Source organism: Rhinatrema bivittatum, chromosome 9 (assembly GCF_901001135.1).
Source record: "Rhinatrema bivittatum chromosome 9, aRhiBiv1.1, whole genome shotgun sequence".
In the NCBI taxonomy this organism is placed as follows: Eukaryota; Metazoa; Chordata; class Amphibia; order Gymnophiona; family Rhinatrematidae; genus Rhinatrema; species Rhinatrema bivittatum.
The window spans coordinates 91,726,831-91,740,340 of NC_042623.1; positions in this window are offsets into that span (position 1 = coordinate 91,726,831).

Here is a 13,510-nt window from a genome sequence, read left to right on the forward strand (position 1 = left end):
CCTTTATGTCCTTTTTATTCTGCTGTACAGGGTTATGACCTGGGCAATAGTGCACCATATCTGGCTCCTGGCTGCCCTGGATGTCTTCGCCTGCCTATTCCCTTTCCTCTCCTGCCTCCTCCTATACCTTCCCTCCTCCCTATCTCTAGTTCTGTCTCTATCCCTACTCCATTAGAAAGAAACCTCTTGAAGTGAGAAAAATCAATTATACATACATATACAATTATTTCTCACTGAGTGTAGGACATATGGGGCATACATGTCTCTTATCTTTTAAACAGAAGAAGCAGCACACCTTTTACATACATTTGTATGGTTACAAAAATCTGTCAATCTACAATCCAGCTGTACCCCTGAGGAAGGAAGACATTCTGAAACTCTGCAGCATCGGGCGTATTTGACAGCGATTCGGGAGATACAACCACGGACCTGCAAGGAATCCTTTCAACACAGTGTTACACGGCATCTAGCGGAATTTCATACTGAGAACGCAGCATCCAGCGGCACTCAATATTGAAAATTAAGTTAAGTACTTTTCTAACTTATAAGCCTATAAGAGACAAAATATTCCAAAGCAACCAATGATTATGCCTTCATACACATAGAAGCTTTCAGCTCTTAAGGGTTACCTGGTACATTTCCTGGAACCTAGTGCATTATGATGGTTGCTGGATTTACAAAGTAAACTTATCCCATATGTCCCACACTCAGTGAGAAATAATTGTATATGTATCTATCCCTACTCCTACATCTTCTGCCTTCCTCCTCTCCTTTTGCCTCTCACTCTCCATCCTCTCCAGCTTTTCATTCCTCACCACCACCACTACTCCATACCTCAACTCCACCACCATCATTTCTCCTCCACCACCACACAAAGACAAACAAACTGGTCAAACTTACAAAAACTTCCACACAGGTAAAGACAAGAGACAAAGGTAAAGATAAATAGATAATAGAAAACAGGACAATGCATCAGAAATCATTAAAATCTTAAAGGAGCTCATAAATCCTTTAAATATTTAGGGGTACACATTGGCACAGACATGAGTGAGTTATTTCGCCTTAATTATATACCACTATTACAAAATATTCGAAAGGACTTATTAAAGTGGGACAGAGAACAGTATTCATGGCTGGGTCGCATAGCAATCATTAAAATGAATGTGTTACCAAGATTTCTTTATTTCTTTCACACCATTCCAATTACTATATCTACCGCCATACTGCGATCCTGGCAAAAAATTCTGTTTGACTTTATCTGGCGTAAACGCCCATCCCGAGTATCCAGACAATTGTTATACCAACCACGGGATAGAGGGGGTTTGGGGGTACCCAACTTAGAATTGTTTTATGTGGCCGCCCAATTAGCTGCCATCCCCGACATATACACAGGAAGGGTTCCTCTAAACAATGGGTTGCCTTTGAAGAGCACATCTTTGGGGGTATGCCCTTAACCACTATAATGTGGCAATTGCGCCACACTTGGGTGGCGAATGGGAAACTGACAGCAGCCTTGGATACGACCCTGAGATTGTGGGATAATTGGAAAAAGAATCTGGTAGGGGATAAAATGTATTACTAATCTACAGGTTTATATTATTTCCAGCAGGTTGTATTAATCGCACATTTCAAGCTTGGCAAGAGAAAGGCATTCACCGTATTGAACACCTGCTCAGAGGCGGATCTTTAATGACATGGCAGGATATACAAACCTTTTATAAACTGCCTTCAGCGGACTTCTTAGCTGGGAGCCAAATATTGCATTTTGTTTGTACACATCTGATATCATCCTCTCTACAGCAGGGCAAATCATTATTTGAGAACTATTTTGCAGATATCGACAAAACACGTGGGATAATCTCTAAAATTTATGCCCTTCTTCTTGGTAAGGCCGATATATCCTTTCCGCATACTCACCTTAGGGAGACATACTTGGGATTGCAAATGACAAAGGACTGGTTATTTTTTTTTTTTTTATTTAAAAACTTTTCTATACCGTCGCTAAGTTATATACCATCGCAACGGTTTACAAATAGGCACATAGACTAAGGTAAGTAAATGTAGGATATCTTACATTCTAACAGGTGCCAATAAAGTTCAGTTACAATTTCATAAATAAAATCTATATTTGAGTAATGTTGGTTAAGTCCAGGTATATTATTGAGTTACTATCACTTTGAAATATTACTTCTTAAAAGTAGGATTGATTAAATTCATTCTCATCTGCATTACCTTGTACTTTCATTCTCTACCCTCCACACTCTTTAGTGATTTACATACAAGCCCGTAAATGCTCTGTATCCACCTCCCTACAAGAGAATTGTTAGAAGTTGATCACCCGTTGGTATCTTACCCCGCAAGCCCTGCACCGTAGATACCCACGACTCGATGCCTTGTGTAAAGAGCATGTGGTCAGCTTGGGAGCTTTATTCATGTCTGGTGGACTTGTGATAGGGTACACGGACTATGGAAAGATGTGGCTCAGAGGATTGAAGGACTTTTAGGGCTACACAATCTTCTGGACGCTGGTTTTATTCTCCTCCACCACCCCCCATCATCAATGAACAATCTACACGTTCTTTTTTGTCAACAAGTCTTTATTGCAACCCGAATGGCAATAGCCAGCTACTGGAAACAACCATTCTTGCCATCTCTTGGTATGGTGCAACATAGAGTGCACCTTTCTTGCAGGATGGTGGCCATAATTGCAGAACTCCATGCTACCTTGTCTAAATTCCAAGCGATTTGGTCCCCTTACCTGCAATGGGAAAAACAGCAAGCGATATAAGTACCTGCATCTCTTCATTGAACTCTCACTGCCATACTTTCTGTTTATGTTGTTCTTATTTAATGGCCTCATCCTAACACTGTTTCTGTATAGGATATCTCACCTCTGGTCACCTATATAACTGTTAACTTAATTACTACCAGTATTGACTCCGGCGTATAACCTCAGAGCTCATGGATAAGGGGGAGGGGGATAAGGGGGAGGGGGGGGGAGCGGGAGGGGAGTTTTTGGTCAATTGTTTTGCTGTATGTTCTCATTATATTGTTTAGCATTCCATGTTTTCTGTTATATGGGTAATAACAATAAAAATTATAAATAAAAAAAAAGAAATCACTAAACTCTACTCCATCTCCACTAAACATTAATAACTCACATCCTCTCCTTTCTCTCCCATACCTACCACATCCTCAAAGAGGCTGCTGCAGGAAGCCGGTATATATGAGCAAATTAAAATGATGTGCTATGCAATAATGCATCGTACAATGTGATACAACATTTTGTGATGTGATAAAATATTGCAAGTTGCTCAACTTACCTACGTGATGTGGTATATCAGAAATTTTCCTGACTACACCCCTTTTTTTTATTGCAGATGCTAATGTGCCATAATTCTGCTTTCTTTATAGCTATTTGATGAATCTAGGCCTATTAGCAATCCAACCCACCCCTCTCCCACAATAGTCATCCAATCACCCCAGGTGAAGCCAGGATAGTCCCTTAGCTCCTACTGACTTTGCCTCCACATATGAATAATGCTTTATAATGGTCTATTGAACTTTGAATCTTGTAGTAGCTGCTCTGCAGGAAGGAGAGGATTAACTAAAATTATAACTGAAAAATAACTGAAATGTTGAAATAAATAAGCAATTTCACCAAAGCTTTTACTAATATCTCAAAGTGCTTTTGAGAAATCTGTGATTGTATGTCTGATTATAGGTTACCATTGAATATTAAAAACTGAGATTCTTTATCTGACTAGGTTTCCCTCATTAGATATTTCACCCAATTTTACCTTTGATGGTATTACGATTTTGATTTCAAACTAACAGTGTCATTCATCACAGTGTGTTATGGCGTTAATACTCGCAATAGTTATCACAGTGCATGACATTCAAAGTGAGACGAATGAACAGAACAGTGCTCTCTAAGAACATAAGAACATAAGAAAATGCCATACTGGGTCAGACCAAGGGTCCATCAAGCCCAGCATCCTGTTTCCAACAGTGGCCAATCCAGTGCAATGAGTTCATCAAGCTAGGTTGAGAGAACATTGAACAAATCTCATCTTTGGGTGAGTTTCCTCATTCTGAAGGTCATCAAATCTTCACAAAAGAGCACTGTTCTGTTCGTACGTCTCACTTTGAATGTCAAAGTGGCCCCTAACCCTTACACTAATAACTAAACCTCACCTCGAGTTACTAGGTGTGCCTCCTATAGAGATATAAATACCTATCTAGCATGAGGGCATTATAGCTACTCTCTCTCTCTCTCTCTCTCTCTCTCTCTCTCTCTCTCTCTCTCTCTCTCTCTCATTCTCATTCATAGATATAAATATCTAGAATGAGGGCATTATGGCTAGGCTGTCTCTCAGCTTAAACCTCCTAAACATGGTCCCCCCAGTGGTTGTATGTAGGAAATACAACAATTCTGGCACTTATCACAAAATGGAATTGCAATAATCTGCCTATTACCATAAAACACTTTCCTATTGCATGCAATATTTTGTGCATTTTGATAAATCCAGGCCAAAGTGAGTCAAATGGGAAGACAGAGAAGAAACAAAAAATGGAAAGGAGATCCTAGAAAAGAAAAACAGGGAAGAGGAAATCACTGAAAGCAGAAAAAAAGACCAGGGCTAGCACAATTGAAAAAAATAAAATTCCCAGACAACCATAGTAGAAAATATTTTATTTTCATTTTAGTGATTGTAATATGTCAGTTTTAGAAAATATGCATCTCTGGTGTCTTTGTAAGTTGCAAACTACAAGAGGAGTGCATTCTTTGTCTCCATATTGCTCTGCAGGTTGAGTCTGGCTTCTTGGGGTTTGCAGTTCCATTATTGTCCATATATTTTTATTTCTAATTTGTGGTCCCTTAATCTGTATTAGGTAAGAGTCTGTCTGTGTTCTATATGCATAACAAAGGTAAAGTATTTTACTAGAGTTTAGTTTCTATGTTAGGGATCTGTAGCAGTCCAGCTTGTTCTATTTTCCTAAAAGTGTATTGGAGCTCTAGGGACCAGTGTAATATTTACAGTGCTGCCTTTCATAAGTAGGACTGTCGTTATTTGAGTCCCGGGAGTTAGTGCTCTTTTGGATGGCAAATTTGCTATAAAGATTTGGAATATGTTTTAAAAGGTTTTGTATTTCTTAATTGAAAAGATTTCTAGTCCATTTTCATAATATTGTGCAAGATGGATTATAGCATTCTCATTTTCAGAGTACCTGATAATGGAGATTTTGAGTTGTTCTTACTGAGGTGAATCTTCATCCTCTAAATTTGGATTCTGTATACATAAAGAGAATTCCTAGAGGGAGGGGGGACAGAATGCCTAAAGAGAGGGGGAAAAAGAGGAGGTGGAGAATGTCTTGAGGGATGACAAAGAAAGAGAAGGAAATGTCTGGAGGAGAGTGGGAATGTCTGAAAGGATGGATAGAGGAGAAGGAATGTATAGTGAGAGAGAGAAGGGGTAAGAATGTAGGGAGGGCACCATTTGCCTTATAGCCAGCCCTTCCCCCTGGACCCCCTCTCACCCCCCTCAGCGAAGCAAAGGAGGAAGGGGGGCAGGTGGCAGCTGCCATATCATGGCCTAGACCAGGTTAGAAATTATTTGCAGGGCCTCAGCTTCTCATTTACAATGCTGTTGTTGGTAGTTTCCAGTTATGGGGATTTAGGCATATTTATGCCCTTACAGAAATTGGAGTGTACTGCTTTTTTGCAATAAGCATGCCATATGCAATATTTGCAAGGGGCATGGTACATCCAACAGCAGCTAAGTTTGCCTTTGTTTGTAAGAGTTGTGTACAATTAAACTACTATATCGTTGAAGCTTTATGGATTAATTTGCTCCAGAGTTTACATTTATAATAAAGATAACATCATCTTTTCCTGTTGTATTGTCATTTCTGTACATACTTTTAATACAAGAAAAATATGGTTTCTACTGAGAACTATAGGTAGTACACTTCTGAAGTGCTCTAACATTGGTGTCTGGCATGTTTGCTCACAGTACAGTGTGTAAATCACAGCGAGGACCTACAACCCCTAAAGACAAAAATGTTTTCTCCTACATTCCAGAGGTTAGCAAGATTCTTAGTAGCAGTCAGTGCCATATAAGAGATCTACTTACCAGGCAAAGTCAAGGTTTTAAACCTTTCCATCTTAGCTTCAAGTCACTTGTGGTGAGTCAAGTCATCATACAGATTATTAATTGCTAAGAAGCAGTTTCCCCATCATGCCTTCAGCAGAAATATGCATGCAGCTATTCACATTTACATTCATTATGTGAAGAATAGCAAACTGTTTTCTTATTTTTGCCATGCTATGGCATTGAAATATAAATCAAGCTTAACATTATCATTTTAATTTTCTAAATCCTGTGAATGTTATGCCTATTATAAGCCTGAGTCTTCTAGAAGTAAGCAATTTACAAATAATCAGTCAAGATATTAGTTAAACACATAATTGTTTCATTTTATATGGATAAAAACTTGTTTTGTTTATCTTCTCTCAGCAAGCCTCTATTTACTATTCCCTTTCAGCTCTGATCAGGAGTCTACTGTGCACAGCTTCTAAAATGCCTCAAGGTTTTGTTCATATCAGCTGCTGTAGAAAATGGCTATATATTTCATTGACTTTCTGAAGCAAGAAGAGCAAGAAGTTTTCATGACTGAATAAAAATATTGATGCTAGGAGCCACAACCAGGATGTGCGTCCAGCTGGGCAGGTAGAAACCTTTCCCCATTCCCAAAATAAGTATGCATGATAATATTACAATTTAAACAAACAGGCCGCAGCTTTATTTAACATAGCAACATGAAAAGATAAAAACCTGTATACGGACAATGGGGCAGATTTTAAGAGCCCTGCTCGCGTAAATCCGCCCGGATTTACGCGAGCAGGGCCTTGCGCGCCGGTGCGCCTATGTTCCATAGGCCTACCAGTGCGCGCAGAGCCCCGGGACTTGCGTAAGTCCCGGGGTTTTTCGAGGGGGGCGTGTCGGGGGCGGGGCCGATCGGCGCAGCGTTTTGGGGGCGGGACGCGGTGTTTCGGGGGCGGGCCCAGGGGCGTGGTTTCGGCCCAGGGCAGTCCGGGGGCGTGGCCGCGCCCTCCGGAACCGCCCCCAGGTCGCGTCTCGGCGCGCTAGTGGCCCGCTGGCGCGCGGGGATTTACTTCTCCCTCCCCGACAAAGGTAGGGGGGGTTTAGATAGGGCCGGGGGGGTGGGTTAGATAGAGGAAGGGAGTGGAAGGTGAGGGGAGGGCGAAAGCGAGTTCCCTCCGAGGCCGCTCCGATTTCGGAGCGGCCTTGGAGGGAACGGCGGCAGGCTGCGCGGCTCGGCGCGCGCCGGCTACACGAAATCGGCAGCCTTGCGTACTTTTGTTGGCGCCTGATGCGCCAACAAAAGTACTCGAAGGCGCGCTTTTTTAAAATCTACCCCAATATCTTCATAGTTCGGAAGTATCTGGGTCCACACCCCCATATCCATCTGCCACATGCCAGCAAGGAGGCATATCCAAGGCCGTCCCCCAGCCTCATTTCCAAGCAAGGGGGCCCAATGTACCTGGCGTGGTACCCACCCTTTCAGGCGACATATCATTTTATTCAGTCCCGCGGCTGGCTTGTCTTCGTGAGGCAGCTCCAGCCTGATCAATAGCTCCCCATTGTCCCTGGTACTCGCCACAGGCATGAGGCAGTGACTGCACTTGTCTCATGCTCCCCCGATACCAATATCAGCTGCGGCCATCCTTATGTCTGTTAAACCTGCCTCAATGGCCTCCTGAAAGTCATGGTCAAACAGGTCCTAACCAATGTCAGAGAAATAAATCTTGTCCCACTGGTACAAACCCTCGCAATCTTCATTTGCCCACTCATGCAGTACACCCCATCCATACCCCAATCTTTCTGTTCAACTTCCTACGCCCCTACTCCCATAGCTTCTGATCGTTGAATTTTATATAAGGGATAAGGTCCGACCAAAAAATGCATACTCCTGGGAACCATAAACTTAACTCAAGGAGGTCTTTTCTTACCTGCCGCAATAATTGTCTGCAAGACATAACCCCAAGATCATTACCCCCAAGGAGCACAATTATCATATTTGGGACAGCCGATAAATACCTCTTGACCCATAGCCTAGGTAGAAGCTGGCCCCAGCGCATCCCCTGGGCGGCCAGCCCCAAATGTGGTCTGTATCCATGCTCGCAGGCCCTCCTGGCTGCCCAATGAATGAAGGAATATCCCAGGATCCAAACCTGTACTAGCTTAGGAGGTACCTCTGAAAGCGGGAGCAAAAGTTTTGTTAGGTGCTGTGAAGAGGTATGTGAGTCCAATTTAACCTGACATATGAATTCACTGCAGAGGAACGCCACCTGCCTATCCATTGTATCACCTCTTTACCCAACCCCACCTGGGCTGCACTGGTGGCAGCAATATTTCAGAAAGAGTGGGTCCCAAAAATGCCCGCATCCAAGCCTACACTGCCCAGAACAAGTTTAAGACTGCCGAAAATTGGTACCTTGAGAGAGGGACTTGATCCTCATGCACTAGTAAATGGACCCACTCCCAGTTGGCCGCAAGGTGAGAAATGCCTTTAAATTTGTAACTGGTCACATCACCTGGTTACCAAGACATCTGAGTGCCAATGTTGCCCCCCCCCCCCCCCCAACTCATTTGATCGTTTTTTGACCTTGGGATGAATATGTCCAACATATGACCAGACTTCTTCACATTCTTTATAAGAATACCTGCACCCCTGTCATCTCGCTTAGAGGATGCCACCAACTAACTTATGCGCAATGCGCCAAAGAGGGCGAGTGAAAAAGCAAGACAAAATAGGCAGTTTTCAAATCCGAGGCACATATGTCACGCAAAACATACCACAATTGTAACAGCAAATCATGTTATGGAATGCCTCCCATCCTTTTGTGTCCTGATTTTTCTGGCCCAACCCTTCATCATCTTTTTTTTTTTTTTTTACCCGAAATCCCTTTGTGGGGTCTCCCCAGCCCTGGGCCTCCATAAAGAAGGCAAGCCCTGCTAACTGTTTCACAGCTGCACCCCTGAACAACCCATTAACCTTTGCCCTGGATACGTATGCAACAATTAGGTCATCTGATACGGGTCCAGCCTCCCATCCATGTTGATTTAAGAAGGAGCATATTATCGCGTATCCCCTGATGTATGCATTCCAAGTAGCGGGAGCCACTGATCATTGCAGCAGGTCTAGGGTGGTTGGATTGCAATCCGCCATAAATGTTCCGGTACTGGTATTCTGGCCTCATCGGCCCCTGGAACCTGGTTTCAAAATAAAGTCCATTTAGTGTGAGATGGAGAATCCGCCACGCCCAGTCATGTGACGCACTCTAATTGTGGTATTGTTGCTCAGGCTACTGAGCACACCTGCCTCAAGAGCTCATCCACCCTGGGCATTTAGCTGACTGCTTGCTCAGCATATAAACCACAGCTTGATTATCCCACCAGAAAAAAATATGCTTATTGCGCAACCTGTCTGCCTATAATATCAATGCCACCAGTATGGGGAATAGCTCGAGGAATGTGATGTTTGCTGTTATTCCTGCCTTGACCCAGGAAACGGGCCATGGCACCACACACCATGCACCCTGACAATTTGATCCAAATTCCCAGCCTCCTGAAGCATCTGTTTGTATGTCCAAGTCATGGCTGAATATTGGGAGCTCCTACCATACTGACACGCCATTGTAACCACTCAGAAAGAATGACCATATGCTTAAGTCCTCCCTCAGAGGCTTGGATATTCTGATAATGTGGTGTGGGCAGTATATCCCGGCAGTGGCAGCTGCTAACCTGCGCAATAAAATGCTTTTCCCATAGGAATCACCCTGCAAGTGAAACTAAGGGAGCCCAAAATGGACTGGTCCTCTCAAAGCTTTTTGTCTCACGTGGCGTGATCCAAGATGTTGTGCAGTTTATGCAACTTGTCATCGGGAAGTCTGGATATCAATCTCTTGGAGTCAAACTTGATGCCTAGAAAATGCATGGTGGTGGCCGGGTCTTTGGTCTTCTCTTGGGCCAATGGTATGCCAAAGTCCTCAGCTACTTCTTGAAAAACACAGATGAGTCACGCTGCGGTCTCAGTTGCAGCCAGATCGAGGAACAGGAAGTCGTCAAGGTAGTGGATGATATTGTCTATGCCCACCATTCTCCCAGTTACCCAGTGCAAGAAGGAACTGAATGACTCAAAATAGGAGCGGGACACAGAGCACCCTATGGGCATACACTTGTCGATGTAAAATTGCCTTCGGAACTTGAATCTCAGCAGCAGGAAGTTAAATGGATGGACTGGAAACACACGGAATGCCGACTTTATGCCAGTTTTTACCATCATCGCTGCCCTTCCACATCTCCTCAGAAGGGATATGGCACTGTCAAATGAAGCATATTGGATGAAGCATTTCTTGAGGCAGATGGTCGTTAACAGAGAACCTCGCAGGGTAAGAGAGGTTCTGAATAAGTCTGTATTTACCCTGCTCATTTTTTTAGGATCACCACCAGAGGCAATAACACTATTTCATGGAAAGGGGGGGTGGAGAAAGGACCCGCCATTCTGCCCAAGGAAAGCTCTGTGTTCAATTTGTCTTGCACAATCTTAGTATTAACCACCAAATTGTAAATACAGCCTTGGTAAGGGATTCTAAATCTGTCCTAGAAGCCCTGATCAATCCTTATTGCCTCGTATCATCAGGGGTATAGTACAAGCCAGTCCAGCATTCGATCCAGTCTAATTGGTGAGGGAGCTTTCTGAAATCTCTGGAAGACATTGCCCCAGAGCAGAACTCCCACTCGCTGATTTCTTGGTTCACTTGGTTGCCAGATGGGGAGCTGCGCAAATCAAGCAAACGTGCTTTAACTTACAATCCTTGAAGGAGCAAGATGACTTCTTAATGTGCCAGCAAGTATTGGGGCATTTGCAGGCCTGGCCAGGGCCACTGTTGAGGTGACAGGTTTCTTTGACATTTGACCTCAGCCACCAGCAATGACCGCCTTATCTATTTGCTTCAACCGCAGACTTACATCCTGAGTCCCCCAGGACATGAATCAATTTTCCTCCAATGTGTCCTGGAAATGCTCATCATAGTTCAGCCAGGCCCATCCTTCATATTCCCTGTATGCCTACAAAATGGTCTACAAAATGTTCACATTAAGGGCAAGGCTATCGGCGCCATTTTGGTTCCTGGCACCTGACAGCACCAGTGCAAGAGATCGCTCCCAGACCCCCGCTGGACCCCCAGGGACTTTTGGCCAGCTTGGGGGGGCCTCCTGACCCCCACAAGACGTGCCAAAAGTCCAGCGGGGGTCCGGGAGTGACCTCCTGCACTCGGGCCGTATTGCCAGTATTCAAAATGGCGCAAGCACTACCTTTGCCCTCACTATGTGACATATGAGGGCAAAGGCTAGCCTTTGTTATGCTGAGACTTGAGAGAAGCTTGCAGAGGGGTATTAGGTATATATTGAACAAGGTGGCAGATAGTGCTGATCCTTGGGGTACTCCAGTTTCCAGGGGTATGGCATCAGAGCAGTGGTTGTTCATGTTTACTCTGAAGTATCTATTTTTAAGGAATGATGTGAACCAATCTATCTCTCTATTTAGATAGATACCAATCTATGTATCTATTTTGATAGATACCAATCTATCTCTCTATTTAATCCTCTGGGGATAATGGTATCACAGTTATAGATAAACACTTAGGTCCAGGTGAAGCCTCAGCCTTGCAAAGGCCTAGGCTGCATAGGTCTCTGCAAACTCTGCCTATGCCTTTCAAAAGGCCCAGGCCCAGAGCCTATTGCAAAGGTCTGCTATAAAACCTCAGGACCAAGAGTATCCATTACAGCTATGCCAGTGGGAGGGCTATGAATGGGTACTCCCCTAATTATTTCCCTAACTTCACTAGACTGCTGCTAGACCTATTAGTAACCCCAAAAATGGTCTGGGTTACACCAACAAAAAGAGTACAGGACCACACTGATTATAAAAAATAAAAAGCTCAGAAAAGGTAGGAAAAAAATGCATTAATTTTTAGTTTTAAGTGATTGGATTATGTTGACTTTGGGCATGTGCATCTCTCATATTTTTATTTTTTTATCATTACTGGAGGAGTTTCTCTGGTGTGCTGCTTGCAGGGTCTGGTTTCTCAGGGTTTCCATTTCAGTTTTAGTCTTCTGTTTCTCTTTCTACTCCATGGTGGTCTCTTATTCTGTATCAGGTAAAGATCTTCTGCGTGTGTGTTTCAAAGGAGAGGGATTTTGCTTCATGTAATTTCTGGGTAGGAATCTATAGTGATCTGACTTTTGTATTTCCAGTAAAAAGTGTGGTGGTGGTGGTGGTGGTCTAGGGCCCAGTATAATATTTGCAGTGCTATTATGGCATGGTAAATTTGCTAGATGGCTTCTGCATGTCTCTTTCAGAAGGTTTTTGCGTTATTTCATAAAATGACTGGCAGAGGGAGGGATGTTGTGCTACTGATTCTGAGGTAACAACATGATTTGAATATGTATTTTCTATGGTGAGTTATAAGGAGAAAAAGTCTAGTTCTGCTTTGCATCTATTGTTGGATGGGGGTAGTGAGGAAATGAGGCGGGTAGTGTGTGGATATGAGGATTAAGAGGAGAAGAGTAGCAACATGGGGGATTGAAAGGGGGGAATGGGGATGGGAATGGGGACAAGGATAATAGGAGCTTAGGGTTTGGGCAGAAGAATGGGGAGAATAGGAACATAAATTGCATGAGAATTGGGCGAACAGTGGAAACTGCGAGATTGGGTGGGGGTGCATTAGTTGGGCTGGAAAATGGGTGTAAGAAGAATGGGGAGGATTCAGGAGGTAATGTTGAGAGGGTCAGGTAAGGAAGGGTCTATGATAATATTTGCAATGCTGCCACTTCCCAGGTACAATTGTTGCTGTTTGAATCCCGGAAGTGTGTTATGGTTTGGCAGGTTTTCTATGAATGTCTTTTTTGAAGGATTTTGTGTTACTTCTAAATGTTTCTGGCTGTGTGACTGTTAGTGAAGTGACACTAGAATCTAAATGTATTTTTGTATGGTGAGTTGGAGTGGGCTCATCTCTTGGAGAGTGTATTCTATCCCTTTAGGGTACTACCTTAGCAGGGGCGGTGGTGGAGGGGAATCACATCCTATCCCATCCGTTGCCTCAGACAGCTGATTGCCTTGAATCGTTCCTGACTGCCGATCCCAGTTACCGATAAAGTAAAGCTCTGCGCCTGCTATGGACTACCAACACTCTGAATTGCCTCCCACAGCCTGACATCATCAAAGACCAGCTTAGTGTTGCTTGTATTAGCATGGCAAAAGAGATATTTTGGGCCTGGTCTTTATTGATGATGTCAGGCTGGGTAGGCAGCTCAGAGAGTTGGCCACATGGCAGCAGCACATTTTCTGATGCACCACCAACTTCAACAGTCACCCTTTGACCCTGTTTACACTTGCATGAAACTATATGAATGGGGCT